The 14,069-nt window shown below is 41.0% G+C and overlaps 1 protein-coding gene across 8 annotated transcripts in view; it reads right to left on the bottom strand.

Annotated features, from left to right (window-relative positions):
• TANC2 (tetratricopeptide repeat, ankyrin repeat and coiled-coil containing 2) overlaps positions 1-14,069 on the bottom strand; it is an 897,702-nt gene that overhangs the window by 376,585 nt on the left and 507,048 nt on the right. The window lies entirely within an intron of this gene.

Here is a 14,069-nt window from a genome sequence, read left to right as displayed (position 1 = left end):
CTCCATGGAGAGGGGAAGGGACACACAATTCCCACCATACTGCCAGGTCTTCCTTTGAAGCTACTGCATTGAACAAAGGACATAAGGTGAAGTGATATGTCCCAGTGAATCGTAGAAAAGTAGGTCAGAAACGTCGGGTGACATCTGCTTGCACAAAGAGGAACTCCAGCCTAAACAAACATACTGTCATAAAGTTACATTAGTTATGTTAATTAAAATAGATATTCAATATAATCTCTTACCAATACTGTTTGAAAAGAACAGGCAAATGTGTGTGATTTCATGGGGGCAGCCATCTTTTTGGTTGAAAGGAGGTGACAGGGAGCATGAGACACAGTTCCAACTGTCCTGTGTCCTGAGCACCTCTCCCAGTTGCTAGGCAATGTGAACAACAACATAGGAAATCCCATCATGCTCTGCACAGCATAAGGGGAAAAAAGCCTGGGCTTTGTTTCTTTGATGGGTGGAGCTTAGTTAAAAATGCAGCTAAAAATGATGCTTTGGTAAGAAAAACAAATTTCTGATGCTGTGAAACTGTTAAACACCAAGCCTTTTCAGTTCTGCTGAGTAGATTTTTAGTCCGGAGGCTCACTTTAAGATTTTCAGATAAAAGTCAGGAACCAACTTGTTTTGGGTCAAGGAAAATCTCAAGTCTGTACACAGCTTTAATTTCATCCACTCTAGAAAAATCTGAACAGCACTGTAGCACAACAGATGTATATACCTTCTAAAAAAAACACTGAGCAGACTGTGTTCTCTTCGGTAACATAAGGTGCACAGTCTGCTAGTCATACATGCAAAGATGTGACTCATAGAACATAAACATATACAATATCATGAAGGCTGCAGGTACAAGTTACAGTACATCGCACATGAGACCTGCTCACCACATATCCTGGCCTAACGCTACAACAACCCATCAGCATGCTACCCTCAGGATTCAGCTGGCTCCACTGTGCATCACAGTCATGTTTTCCCAATACAGAACCAGAACCATTAAGATCTTTTTCTTTCTGCAGTAGGCCTTAAAGGAATACTATCGATACCCAAGGGTTCTAAAATGACAGTGTGCAAATAATGTCTAAGTAGCTGTGTAAACATTTTCCTACTTTTCATGTTAAATATCAGAGGCAAAAGCTGTCATTTATTGAGGGTAGGATTTAGCTATATTAGGACAAATCAATTGCAGAAGGGGTGTCTGCTTCAATGCACAGCCAGAGTTGCATATCAGACTACAGAAAGCAAATATCAAACATATCAAACTCTGAAAGCAAAAGCAGTATGAAAAAGCTGTGACAATTAGTTACATTTCCTCTGCTCTCTACAGACAGGTCAGTCAGCAACACAGGACACAGGAGCTGCAGCTGTTGGGAGCTCTCTCTCTCTGTGTCACACACAGAGCTACACTTAGGCCTGGTGCACACCAAAAACCACTAGCAGATCCGCAAAATGCTAGCAAATTTTGAAACGCTTTTTCTTATTTTTCTGTAGCGTTTCACCTAGCATTTTGCGGTTTTGTGAAGCATTTTTGGTGTAATAGATTTCATGTATTGTTACAATAAAGCTGTTACTGAACAGCTACTGTAACAAAAACCCCCTGGCAAACCGCTCTGAAGTGCCGTTTTTCAGAGCGGCTTGCGTTTTTCCTATACTTAACATTGAGGCAGAAACGCATCCGCAATCCAAAATCTGCAGCAGCCCGGGAGTATGCGTTTCTGCAAAACGCCTCCCGCTCTGGTGTGCACCACCCCATTGAAATACATTACCCTAGCGGATCCGCAGCCGCAAGCGGATCGCAAACTGCAGCAGAACCGCTCTGGTGTGCACTACTAGGCCATAGAGTTAACTGATCAAGTGTGAGGGGAATTTCCCCTCTCCTCATGGCTCAGTCAGCCGTCAGTTAAAGTTTGAAAGTATTTTGATAACAGTAAACAAAGAAGTTGCTACTAAACTGTACACACCAGTACTTAGCAGCACTTCCCAAACAATTCCTGTGTCAGTTGAAAAAAATATGTGAATCGATAGTATTCCTTTAAAGAGGAATTGTATTGCATATAGCATATTGAATAAACTGGCTTATCTTTCACAATATTACTTTACAAATTACTTAGTCAGCGTTTGCCTATTAAAAGTAAAATCTTTCCTCACCCCGATTTACATTCTGAAATGTATCACAGGTGGCAGCCTCTTTACTGCTAGTAGGTGCATAAATGCGGAATATCTGATTACTGTATGTTCCAGAGTCAATAGAAGCAACACCTCCAACAGTGTTCTGGGAGGAGAATTCTGTACATCTAAACAGCCTAGGCTAAACATCTGGGAGGGCAGGTTACATATTAATACACATCAATATATGGATATAGTAAGTGTTTCTGATGCTGAAACCCGGATAATTAAAACCGGGCATTCTGAATAATTTACTACATTCTACTACTGCTCACCGGAGCTCCTTTTTAAGGAACCTAGAATCAATCTACTAAAACAAACTGCAGAGTACATTATAAAATTGTCAGGCCACAAATTCAGTGCGTCTAAAAAGCACCAAAAACATCTATAATGCATTGCTTTAGAACAGTGGACAAAGCCACTTCAAGGAGAACCCTGGGAGAAGTCATTAAGTAGGAATAACATTTGAAATGTATTCCTTATTTAACAAAAAAAAAATAATCAGTTGCAGAAGTTTTGGAATCTCTGTAGCCATCTTATCACCTCACCTTTTTAAATGAGTCTGGAGAAACACAATGTTTGCTGCATACAGGTAGTCCCCGACTTACTAACGACCCACCGATAAGAACGGCGTGGAATCTGTGTTTCCTTGGAAACAAGCCACAAATAGGTAGTTTTTTTTTCAAATTGGACTAGTAGTTTTTGAGTTTAAAATGGCTTTTAAACTTGTATAAACAGGTATAAAGGTCAGAGGTGACACAGGGGGACACTGGAGGCACAGAAGAGGTACAGGGGAAAGAGATGGCACAATGTTCCGTCTTAAAGAGACTCTGAAGTCTTGTTTTTTACCTTGTTTTTTTCATGTAATCCTGTTCTACATGAATGCCCCACTAGATTTGCTGCATCCCCACAGCACACCCAACTAAGTATATTTCCATTAATTTGGAAAGCATTCCTACACAATTATGAATACTACTAGTAAATCTAAATAAGGTTTATGCAGAGCACAGAAAAGTTATTTTAAAGAGAATATGAAAAATTATCTCCTAGGAGTAAACTTAGGCGAAAAAGTGAATTGGACAAAGGCTACTGGCTTTTACAAAGGAGTATATTCTGTAATAATATTGGGAGAACGCCTGGGCAAGTAGAAATGTACACACTTTTTCAATTTAGTTTCTTTTTTTGAAATAAGAATTTCCTTCTAGAGGTTAAAGATTCCTGCTGTGAATACATTTCAATTCCATTCTCCCAAAGCAGCCAAAGCTGCGGAATCAGGTTTCAGATTTTTACCAGGTTAATAAAACTGAAGTGTCCATGTGTTTGTTGCTTTAACAAATGCTGCTCAGTAATGCAGATATATCTCACAGTATTAGACAGCACTGTAATGTGATCTGAAGAACCATCCACAGCCCAAGCAACCAATGCTCTTACATCAGCCCTCTGGAATGGTGTCAGGACAAGTGGTATTAAAAGCTCACCTTTACAACAGCAGCTCTGAGTAGTTGTGCTTGGGGGTTACACTGACACTTGACATTGTATTATTTTCTAGATACAATATTAAACTACTTGCATGTCAGTAGGTTAAATCATCTTTTCAGAAAACTCCCAGCGCAACTTGCGTGCTCAATTAATTGTCCTCTATCAAAGAAGAAGTCTACCCACTACCATTAGGTGTCATGGGGAGAGGTGGTGCAGATTAAAGCAGCTGACTTGGGTGCCTGCATCCATCTGGTAATTTGGGTGCGGCCATAGACCACAATGCACAACGACACCCAGTGTATAATCTGGGCGCCGGATATAGCAGGGACAATAACGGTACAGATAGTAATGGAAGAAAACACTGCGGCAAAAAGAATGATTAATGGTGCAGATATCAGCGGATGGGAGTAAGTCATGGGGCACCCAGGGTTCGGGTATTATGGAGCCAAATACCGCATCGGCACTAATGGTATTTGACATGGAGGGAGGGGGAAGGGGTTAGTGTTAGGTGAAGGTTTGTGTTAGGATTAAGTAGGGGGAAAGGTTGGTGTGAGATCTAAGTTAGGTAACGCAATAGTATAATATCTGTAATATTGGCAATATTCTACTTGCAGCTTGACCCGCGGCCCAAATTTTCAGACGTCATCCTTCCTGTGTACACAGTGCAGATGCATTACATACCAGTCTGAAGGCCATGGGTAGAACCACGTGGCAGTAGACATTAATGGCTACTTTCACCAGTGGCTAGCATGTAGCTTTATAGTGGAGCCGCTGCACACGCAGGAGGCGGGGGAGTGTCCTTACTTCTGGCGTCATGATGCGACGCCAGAAGCGAAGATTACAGGACATACTGCTCATGTGCGGCGCAGTATGTCCGGGTCAGGGGTCAGGAGAGTCGGCCAGTACCGGGAGCTGTGGCTGACGAGCGGGACCCGACGGCAGGAAGCGAGGGGAGCGGTGAGTATGTCCTTTTCTTTACCTACACAATGCAGGTTTTATCTCTCTGCAGCCTTTCGGCTGCAGTATCCTTTAAAACTGAGGCTTCCACCTAGACTGCTTTAGCAAACAAACTATAAACGGTTATGGAACTCTGTAGGGACTTGACTAAATGGTTTAATAATGTAGTAGATAAGAATTCCGCTGCACCGATCTCAGGATAAAAGTCCAATTTTTATTGAAGCAATTGTGGACAAACAGCAATACAGCTCACGCGTATCGGAGCAAAATTATGGCTCCTTAGTCCTAGCTAATGAACAGGTGATACAGCCAGGAATATGTAGGTACAAAGTCCCACCCAAAAGGTGGTATCACCTGTCTTAAAGGGATATACACATGCGGTACAAACATCATTAAAATGACATCAATCAGTGATATATGCATAAAAACATATGCTCGGGTGAATGTACAAAAATACAAAAGCACAAAAATGCAGAAGTACAAAAGTATGCATGCAACAGTATGCTTAATTCGTTATGCAATGTACATAGCATACAAAAAGCATTATATGCATGGGTCTGGCTCATTGGTGTCCTGCTCCCGATCACAGTAGGTGCAGTGGTTGCAGGCGACCTGTTTCCGGGATTAAATGGTTTAATACCAAGCATCTACCATTGGACAACCTCTTCAATCAAGTAGATATACTTGCAGCTCCAAAAAAAGGAACGTATAGCAAGCATACTTGCACTCATCTCCACCAATACTGCTGCAAGTAGTGGGTGGAGATGTCGTTTTTATAATAACTCCATGAATCATTTCTCTGTGGATGTTCTGACTAGCGCCATACTTGTTTTAGGTATGCGATTCACACAGTACTGAATCCAAGATCAGCATTACAGTGAGGAAATTGGCACGGTTTAAAATAAAATGAACATGGCAGCTTCCATATCTCTGACTCTACAAGCTCACTTTAAAGCTAAAGTGAGCCAAACAACAAAAAAAAAATAAAAACAAAACATTTCCATCTAAAGTCTGATTCCTATCTAAGGACTTTCCTTGATTTCCCCAGTCTTATTTTGTGTTGGGGGGAGTCAAAAACAGAAGTTTAAAGTTATTGAATGACTTTCAAAATCTATTTTAAATGAATTCCTGTACTCAGAAAAGGTTCTTGGCCATGCAAGAGTTTTATGGTCTGTAATTAGTTATCAGTGAGTCATGCTGCAGACAAAGTGTAATTTTCAGCCATGGATTCTAAATTATGCTGGCAATACACCATGAGTTTATTTAAGTAAATAGATGGCTCGATAGATAATTTTCGACAGGTCCGATCTGATTTTGATAGTTTTTCTGATCAATTTTCTCATAGAAGTGAATAGAAATCGATTAGATAAATGATCAGATTCTAAATCTGCTGAACAATCTCATTCCAGAGAGAAATAAAAAACAACAGAGTCTGGTTTTACGTAGGCTTGGGCATTGACAAACACGTTTATCTCATGTTACAAGTCAGTTCAGGTACCTTTTAAAGCTATGCACACACTTTGGTGAAATGACTGTTCCTGAAATCGGGCCACAAAACTAAATTGTGTCCAGGCGTCACCTGATGTACTTTCTGATCTGCAGGAACTTCTGAAGGAGTAGCCATACATCCTTATAAAGGTGCCTTGATCTGAAGGGGAAATCTCATAGAGACCAAAACTGCAATAAAAGCAATTTATGTAACAGAGCCAAAAAAAACATGTTTAACTCTTCAGAGGCATTTGTCTATTTGTGAGATTTTTCTCCAATCCCAAAGGTTGGGGTATCTCAAGAAGCAAACTTATTTACAGTGGGGATAAACAGACATTCAAACCCGACAGAGGTTTAAAAAAACAAAAACAAACAACAAAAAACCCTGAAATAGTAAGTTCCCCTGTGCAGAAGATATATAATACTATATATATTTATACCCAGTAAGTTCTCTGGCTAGAGGGAAGACATCTCCGTGATGGGTCTCTTTCCTGCCCTCATGAAGACATCTCAGCTTATACTCTGCATGATGAGCATAAAACACAGACAATAAAAAGACCGGCCCAGAGATATTCGGTATGAGGAAGATAAAACTGTCTCGAGGAACACCGCGGCCATGAATCATGCGGAGGACTGAATCACTTAGTCTGCAACACAACCTGTAACAAATAGGAGTTTTTGGTGCTACAATTAACTCTTCACACCCCATGCTAATCAGATATTTCAGTAACCACGGGCTCTGTTATTTTATGGTTAAACAAAAGCCATAAAACAGAGTGTAATTATGCCAGACTGTATGACTTATGGAGGCAGCCACACTGATGTGCGCTGGTGAAATGTTCATAAAGTCATTGAATTAACTAACACTCCGCTATGTAGTGGTTACATCTGAACAAATGGATACTAAGGGTCAGGAAATAATTTGTGGGTTTCCAGGCTATCATATCAAACAAACATATTTGTGCTTTTTCTTGGAGGCGTTTCCCTATCATTGCCTTCAGGGCTCCTAGCCTCCTATAGACATCACCGGGCAGCGGATGTGCAAGAACAGTCCAGCACCCTCAAGGCTCTTGATCCCTTAGCTGCTCCACGAACTGCAGGCCATAAACAAGACACAATTTGGAACCCAACACCGTCACAATCTGATCTTCCCCAGGGCTCTTGGCACAGTTTACTAAGGAGGATAAGGAATTGGATGATGTTGAATTATTTGTAGCTTGCACACAGATATAAGCAAGTTCAGTCTTTGAGAACCTACACAGAGCTACGGAAATACAGTATATGTGCCAAATATACCAGAATTGGTAATGTCTCAAACTACACATCAATTGTATTTATCTGTACTTGTGTCACAGGTTGTCCTGGTAGTAGTGTGTTAATACAATAACATTTCTATAGTGCTTTTCTCCCATAGGACTCAAAGCCCTTAGGCTCTCTCAGATTCACTAGTTGGTAGTAGGATGAAGTATTCACACAACAAAATTATATTTTTGCAAATGCCAAACTGAACAGGTGGGTTTTCAGTCTGGATTTAAACATGTCCAGGGATGGAGCTGTCCTGATCTGCTGAGGTAAGGTGTTCCATAACATAGGAGAAGCATGACAGAAGGCTCTGGGACCAAAGGTTTCCAGATTAACTCTGGGTAGGACTAGATTATGAGACCCTGTGGATCTGAGATTGTAGGGATTGCTACACAGCTTTAACATTTCTTTCATGTATCCAGGGCCCAAACCATGAAGTGATTTAAATGTCAGTAGGCTGATCTTGAATAGGACCCTCCATTTTATAGGTAGCCAGTGAAAGGAGTGCAGGACTGGCGTTATGTGGCAGTGAAGGTGTTTGGTTGGTTAACAGACTGGCAGCAGTATTCTGTATCAGCTGTAGGTGGTACAAGACCTTTTTTGGAAGCCCAGTGTAGAGAGCATTACAGTAGTCCAGTTGGGATGCAATGAAGGCATGAACTAAGGTTGGTAGATCTTCTGGGGGGATGAGGTGCTTGATTTTTGTGATGTTCTTCAGGTGAAAATAGGATGATTTCACCACAGCAGAGATGTGAGTTCTGAAGTTTAAATCCCAATCAATTAGAACTCCCAGGCTACGCACATGATCAGAGCTGCGCAGATCCGTGCCTCCTATTCCCAGTGGTGAAGACTGCAAGTTAAGTTGTTTTGTTATCATGCGCAGCCCTCCAATCAGAAGGGCTTCAGTTTTGTCTGTATTTAGTTTCAGCCAGTTGTCACTCATCCATTGCTGTAGTTCGCCTAAGCAGGCATTTATAGTTAGAGTTGGGTCTGTCACAACAGGCTTGAAGAAAATATATAGTTGGGTGTCATCAGCATAGCAGTGGTATGTCAGGTCATGTTTTTGGATTAGTTTTCCAATCGGTAACATGAAAATCGTGAAAAGCAGGGGAGAGAGGATTGAGCCCTGGGGCACCCCATACTTAAGTGATATAAAGGTGGAAGGTTAAAATACTTCTGTATCTGTGCTCCCCGCTATTGTCTGATTTGCACTATGTACAGTGCTATGGAAGAAGTTGGTGCTATATAAATAATAATTATAGCTGATCTGAAACTAAAGCATAGCTTTGCCCTATAGTCTAGAATCTAAAACCACTTCCCATAAATAAGATTCATGGCATTTCTAAGGATACACCATGTGACATGATGAGATAGACATGTGTATGTACAGTGCCTAGCACACACAACTATGCTGTGTTCCTTTTTTTCTTTCTATGCCTGAAAGAGCTAAAAATCAGGTAAGCAAGTGACAGTTTCTGTCCGGCTTGGAGTATAGTGATAAGGTATTATAGCCATAAAACACTTGTTCGGCAGAAAATGGATTCTTAGAGCAGGAAAGAGATAAGAAGGGACAATAATTGATTTTAGCTATGGCATACTGCATGCGTGTGTCATTGAGCAGAGACAATGAAACCATAAAAAATTAAAAAGTAGATTAATAAAAAATAAAGCTGTAGGATATCTAAAAAAAAAGTCATTTTTAGGAAGAGGAGGATAGATACAATTGTTTATCACATCAGTATACTCTCACCTCGTGTTTCCTTTAAATGATGAAAAACATCCCGCATGTACCATAGTATTGCTTGCACTGGCAACATGGGAAAATTTACATTATGAGCAAAATAAGGTACTAACAACTAGTTTGTAATATTCAGATTACTATGTACCTAATTTTCAAGAGGTGGGGGATGGAGTGGGCTTTTTTTCTCTGTAACTAAAATCCTTAAGTGTAGCTTTATTATGCACAAAAACTGAACAGTGGTCCTCACTTTGCCACTGGTGAGGCCCTGGCTGGTCTCTGAAGATCATTCATAAACCTGCAGCGAGAATACAAAGGCTTCTTGAGCCAGATTACCTTCCTGTGAGCAGCGAGATACAGATTTTCACCTTGTGCCAAGAACTCTAGACATTAGGGCAGTATATAATAATTCCAAACGCTGCATTTCCCCACCGTCCCATAAACATGATAAATAAATGGATAGAAGCTTGGTTTTGCATTCCAGAAAGTCATTCAATCATTTTTCAATTAAGCTGGTGTAATTACCTGAAATCTGTGTTTATACGGAGTTGTCACTAGACAGATAAATATAGATAAAGAGTTTGCGGCGGGAATGCCAACTATGTTGGTTGAAATGCGAGAGGTACGATGGCAGCATTCCATGATGGGGAGAGGATGAGATGGGGATCAACAATGCCACACTATTCCAAAGACCAGGGAGACTGTGCGGCAGTAGCACAAAGCTGTCCTTCCTGTATCAATACTTCATTTGCTGTAAATATGGTTTTCCTTGTTTTGAAGGGGGGGGGGGGGGGGATGGAGGGTTTTAAAAAATCCTAAATTTTTTACTGTGGTCTACACTACAGTTGGAAGTTGCAAAACTTCACTATTGGGGCTTTAGTAATACTAATAGTTATTTAGTTTTCATAGTGCTAACATCTTACACAGCACTGTACAGAGTACAAAGCTTTATCTCAAAAGAAACTTTAACTTAAACAAATAGCCAGTTATGTATCTGGGGCTTCTTCCAGCCCCCTGAAGTGTTCCTGGTCCCCCACAGTCACCCCACGTTGCTCAGTTCCCCCCATCGAATGCTGGAAGCACAGCCCAGTGCCTCCTTCATTGCGCAGTAAGCAAAAACTGCTACTGTGCCTGCGCAGAATGCTCCCGGATCCAGGAGTGTGATACAGAGGGGACGCAGCCAGCGGCGCGCATGCACAGCGGCCGGAGACTCGCCGAGTCTTCTGGCTTGTGGAGAAGGACAGAGGAGGAATGTCGGAGTGCTGAATAGTGGCGAGGGAGCAGGACTTCAGAGGGCTTTCTTTTTCAATTAAGTGTCCCTATACATTTCTCAAATGCTGGGCATACATGGTTAGATGGTTCTTATCAATCGAGCCGCTGATGGCTCGATTGATAAGATCCAACCTGTCCGATCACCACGGCAGATCGATACCGTGCTCGATCCCCGCGGGCGGACAATAGAAAAAACCGAAGCGCTGAAAAGAAGCGCTCTCGGGGACGAGCGGGAATGGATCCGCGCGGATGAGCGGTGACGCGCTAGCATCGAGCCACTGGCTCGATACCGGTGCATAAACTAACCATGTATGCCCAGCATAAGAGGGGCTCACAAATTAATCCCTACCATAGTTATATGTCCATCATAGTCTAGGGGGAAGTCAATTCACTTATCCGAATATATAGAGCTCGGTGCATATAGAGCTCAATCTGGAATTTGAACTTGGTACCCAGCACTGCAAGGTGAGAGTGCTATTTATTACTCCACCATGCTGCTCCACAATATATATTATATATATATATATATATATATATAATTATTTTCTTACAGCAGCACAGCAAAGTAGGATAACCAACTTTTTTTTTTTTAGTTGCCTTCTTTGCAATAAACTAAAAATTGAACAACGATGCTCAATCGTTGAAGTGAATGGGAACCGCATTTTAAAAAAAATGAAGCAAATACTTACCTAAGGAGAGGGAAGGCTCTGGGTCGTATAGAGCCTTCTGTCTCCTCTCTCGGTGCTCTCTATCCTGTGCTGGCTCCCCCCCCCCCGTCGTTTTAATCCCCCACCGAAAGAGTATTTGGAAGTCTTCGGGAGCTGTGTCCTCCCGAAGACGTGCGGCTCCATACTGCACAGGCGTGAGCGTGCGAGAGAGCATGCTTGTGCAGGTGCAGTACAGGGCCGCCCTTCTTCAGGAGCACTCGGGCTCCCTGAAGACCTCTGAAGCCTCCTTCGGCCGGGTAAAGCAGTATTTGACCAATTTAGTAAAATACTGCTACCGAGCGAGCCAGCACCGGAACGAGGGGACCAGGAGAGGAGCGGGAAGGCTCTATAGGATCCAGAGCCTTCCCGCTCCTTGGGTAAGTATCTGTCTCATTTTTTTTAAATGCGGTTCCCATTCACTTTAAGATGACCCTGTAAGGAACAAATGCTGCACACACACACACACACACATTGCTCGGGTACAGCCATGTGAGGTTTGCAGCTCAATGTACAGGAGGAGGGACGACGCACAATAGAGCATTTTCTGGCTGGCAGGATAAATGTGACAACAATGCAATCCTGTTCTTTTTATGGTATTGCTTAAGGCTCATACACATGTTCAACTTCATGCACAACCAACCATTCAACATGAACAACCACACAGCAAGTTGTTTACCTGACAAATACGTACACACACGCCAACCGACTCAACCAACTCACTGAAATACATGACAAACTGCACAACAGGTCTGCGTTCAAAAAACAAAGTTGTTCAAAAGACTTGTAGACATGTTCTAACCTGCATGACAGTTGGGCAGATTGATCCACCGGTTGGAACTGGCAAACAACCGGTTATCAGTTGGTCATCTGCTTGTTTGCCAGCTGTACACACACCTTCCAACAGAGAAGTTTGGTAGTTAATTGGATAGATTGTTGGTATGTGTGTATGAGCCTTTAGAGACCTGCCGTGCTGGATCTCTAAGTCATGGGACATGTGTACACATACTAAATTCTTAACTCAAATTAACATGTATGAACCTTGCACAGCAATAAATAACAGGAAATCATGATAGACTATACCCCCACTCTGCCCTAAGCGAAAAAAAAATATTTGCAGGATTAAACTAATTTAATATTCAATAAAACGGTTTTCCCAATTTTTAATAACGATACAGTTATAGTTGCTTTTGTGCACAAGTATTACCTCATCTGTTCTGAAGCTGCCATTGCATGTTATTGCACAGCTGCTGTATCTATATATTATGTTTGTAGTAAGGATTTGTCTCCTTTTTCACACTCTGCTAACCTGACCCAAGCTGAAGCACTGCCTGGAATGTTTACTAATTGTGGCGGATAAAGAAACAAACAAAAAATAACGTAATCACCTCCTAAGTGTTGGTTTCTGATATAAGCCCACAGAAGAGGAAAGTGCTGTGTTTTAACTGTTTACTATAAATGCTGCTCTGCTACTGATTTTCTTTTCTCGGTAGTAGGTACGTTTAATGCTGTAAATCTGTTAGAGGAAAGAAGAAATGCTGTTTCATACCAATTTAAATAGGCAATACAGATTAACAACATGAACACAATATAACAGGAGGCTCTAATTGTAAAGCGCTTACAATCTAAAGTGACAAAAGACAATAAAATCTGACAAAACAGAAGGAAATGCTAAAAATACTTTCGGCTTTCAAACCCACGTGCTTAATTATTGATCATTTATCGGACATCAGGTTCATCATTGTTGCCTGTATAATTGTTAAAATTAAATTGAAAGTCATTTGTTCCTTCTTTCAAGATTAAGAATGATATGATAAAAAAGCAAACAAACACAATATCAATAAAACAACAGATCAATTATTAAAAGAAATGGTTGGCACACCAAACACTTCATTCTCTATGGTTTAAATATTTATATGCCAAACATGCACAGTCTCAATCATCCAACATAGACGGGAACGGCTTATGCCGGATAAGTGTGCTTTCTGATTGCTTGTGATTCAATGTTACAAATAGGCCTAGCTAATACAGTACTATACCCCCACTCTGTACTTAATGTTAAACAGTAATTGAAAGTATTGTAACCCTGCGGGAGCCATGGAACCCAGCCTTTAATCATTTCACCCCAAGGCGGTTTTTACCACAACGGACAAGAGCGATTTTCACCTTTCAGTGCTCATCCCTTTCATTTGCCAATAGCTTAATCACTACTAATCACAATGAAATTATCTAGATATTGTTTTTTTCACCACCAATTGGGCTTTTTGGGGTTGTTTTCAGTCATTACTTTATTTTCTATGCATTTTAAATGGGAAAACAAGGAAAAAATGAAAAAAATACACTATTTCTCCAATTTTATCCCCTATGGTTTTAATATAAACACATTTTATCTGCCCATTTGTCCTGGTTATAACAAGATTTTAATAATGTCCCTAGTACAAAGTATGGGAACATTATAGTATTTGGAATTAAAGGTGTATTTTTTTTCCGGTGTAGTTTTTCACTATTTTCACGTGCACAGGAATGCACGTGCACGCGCGCAGCAGCAGCAACAGCAGCGGCAGCACATGACGTTTTAAAACGTCCTGGAGCCATTAAGAGGCTCCAGCAGAATGTTTTAATACATCTTAAATCTGCATGTCATTAAGTGGTTAAAGAGGAACTGTCGCAAAAATCTTAAAATTTAAAACACATACAAATAAGAAGTTCATTTTTTTCCAGAGCAAAATGAGCCATAAATTACCTTTCTCCTATGTTGCTGTCACTTATAGTAAGTATTAGAAATCTGACATTACCGGCAGATTTTGAGCTACGCCATCTCTCCATAGGAGATTCTGAGCATGGCCTTTATTCTTTATAAAGACATTCCTTGAAAAAGGATTATACAATGATGCTGGCCAGCCTCCCTGCACACTATTTTGGCAGTTGGACAGAGCAACTGCCGTTCACTAAATGCTTTTAAA

Source organism: Hyperolius riggenbachi, chromosome 12 (assembly GCF_040937935.1).
Source record: "Hyperolius riggenbachi isolate aHypRig1 chromosome 12, aHypRig1.pri, whole genome shotgun sequence".
Lineage (NCBI taxonomy): Eukaryota > Metazoa > Chordata > Amphibia > Anura > Hyperoliidae > Hyperolius > Hyperolius riggenbachi.
The sequence above is the reverse complement of the archived record's forward strand: the minus strand, read 5'-3'. Positions and strand labels throughout refer to the sequence as shown.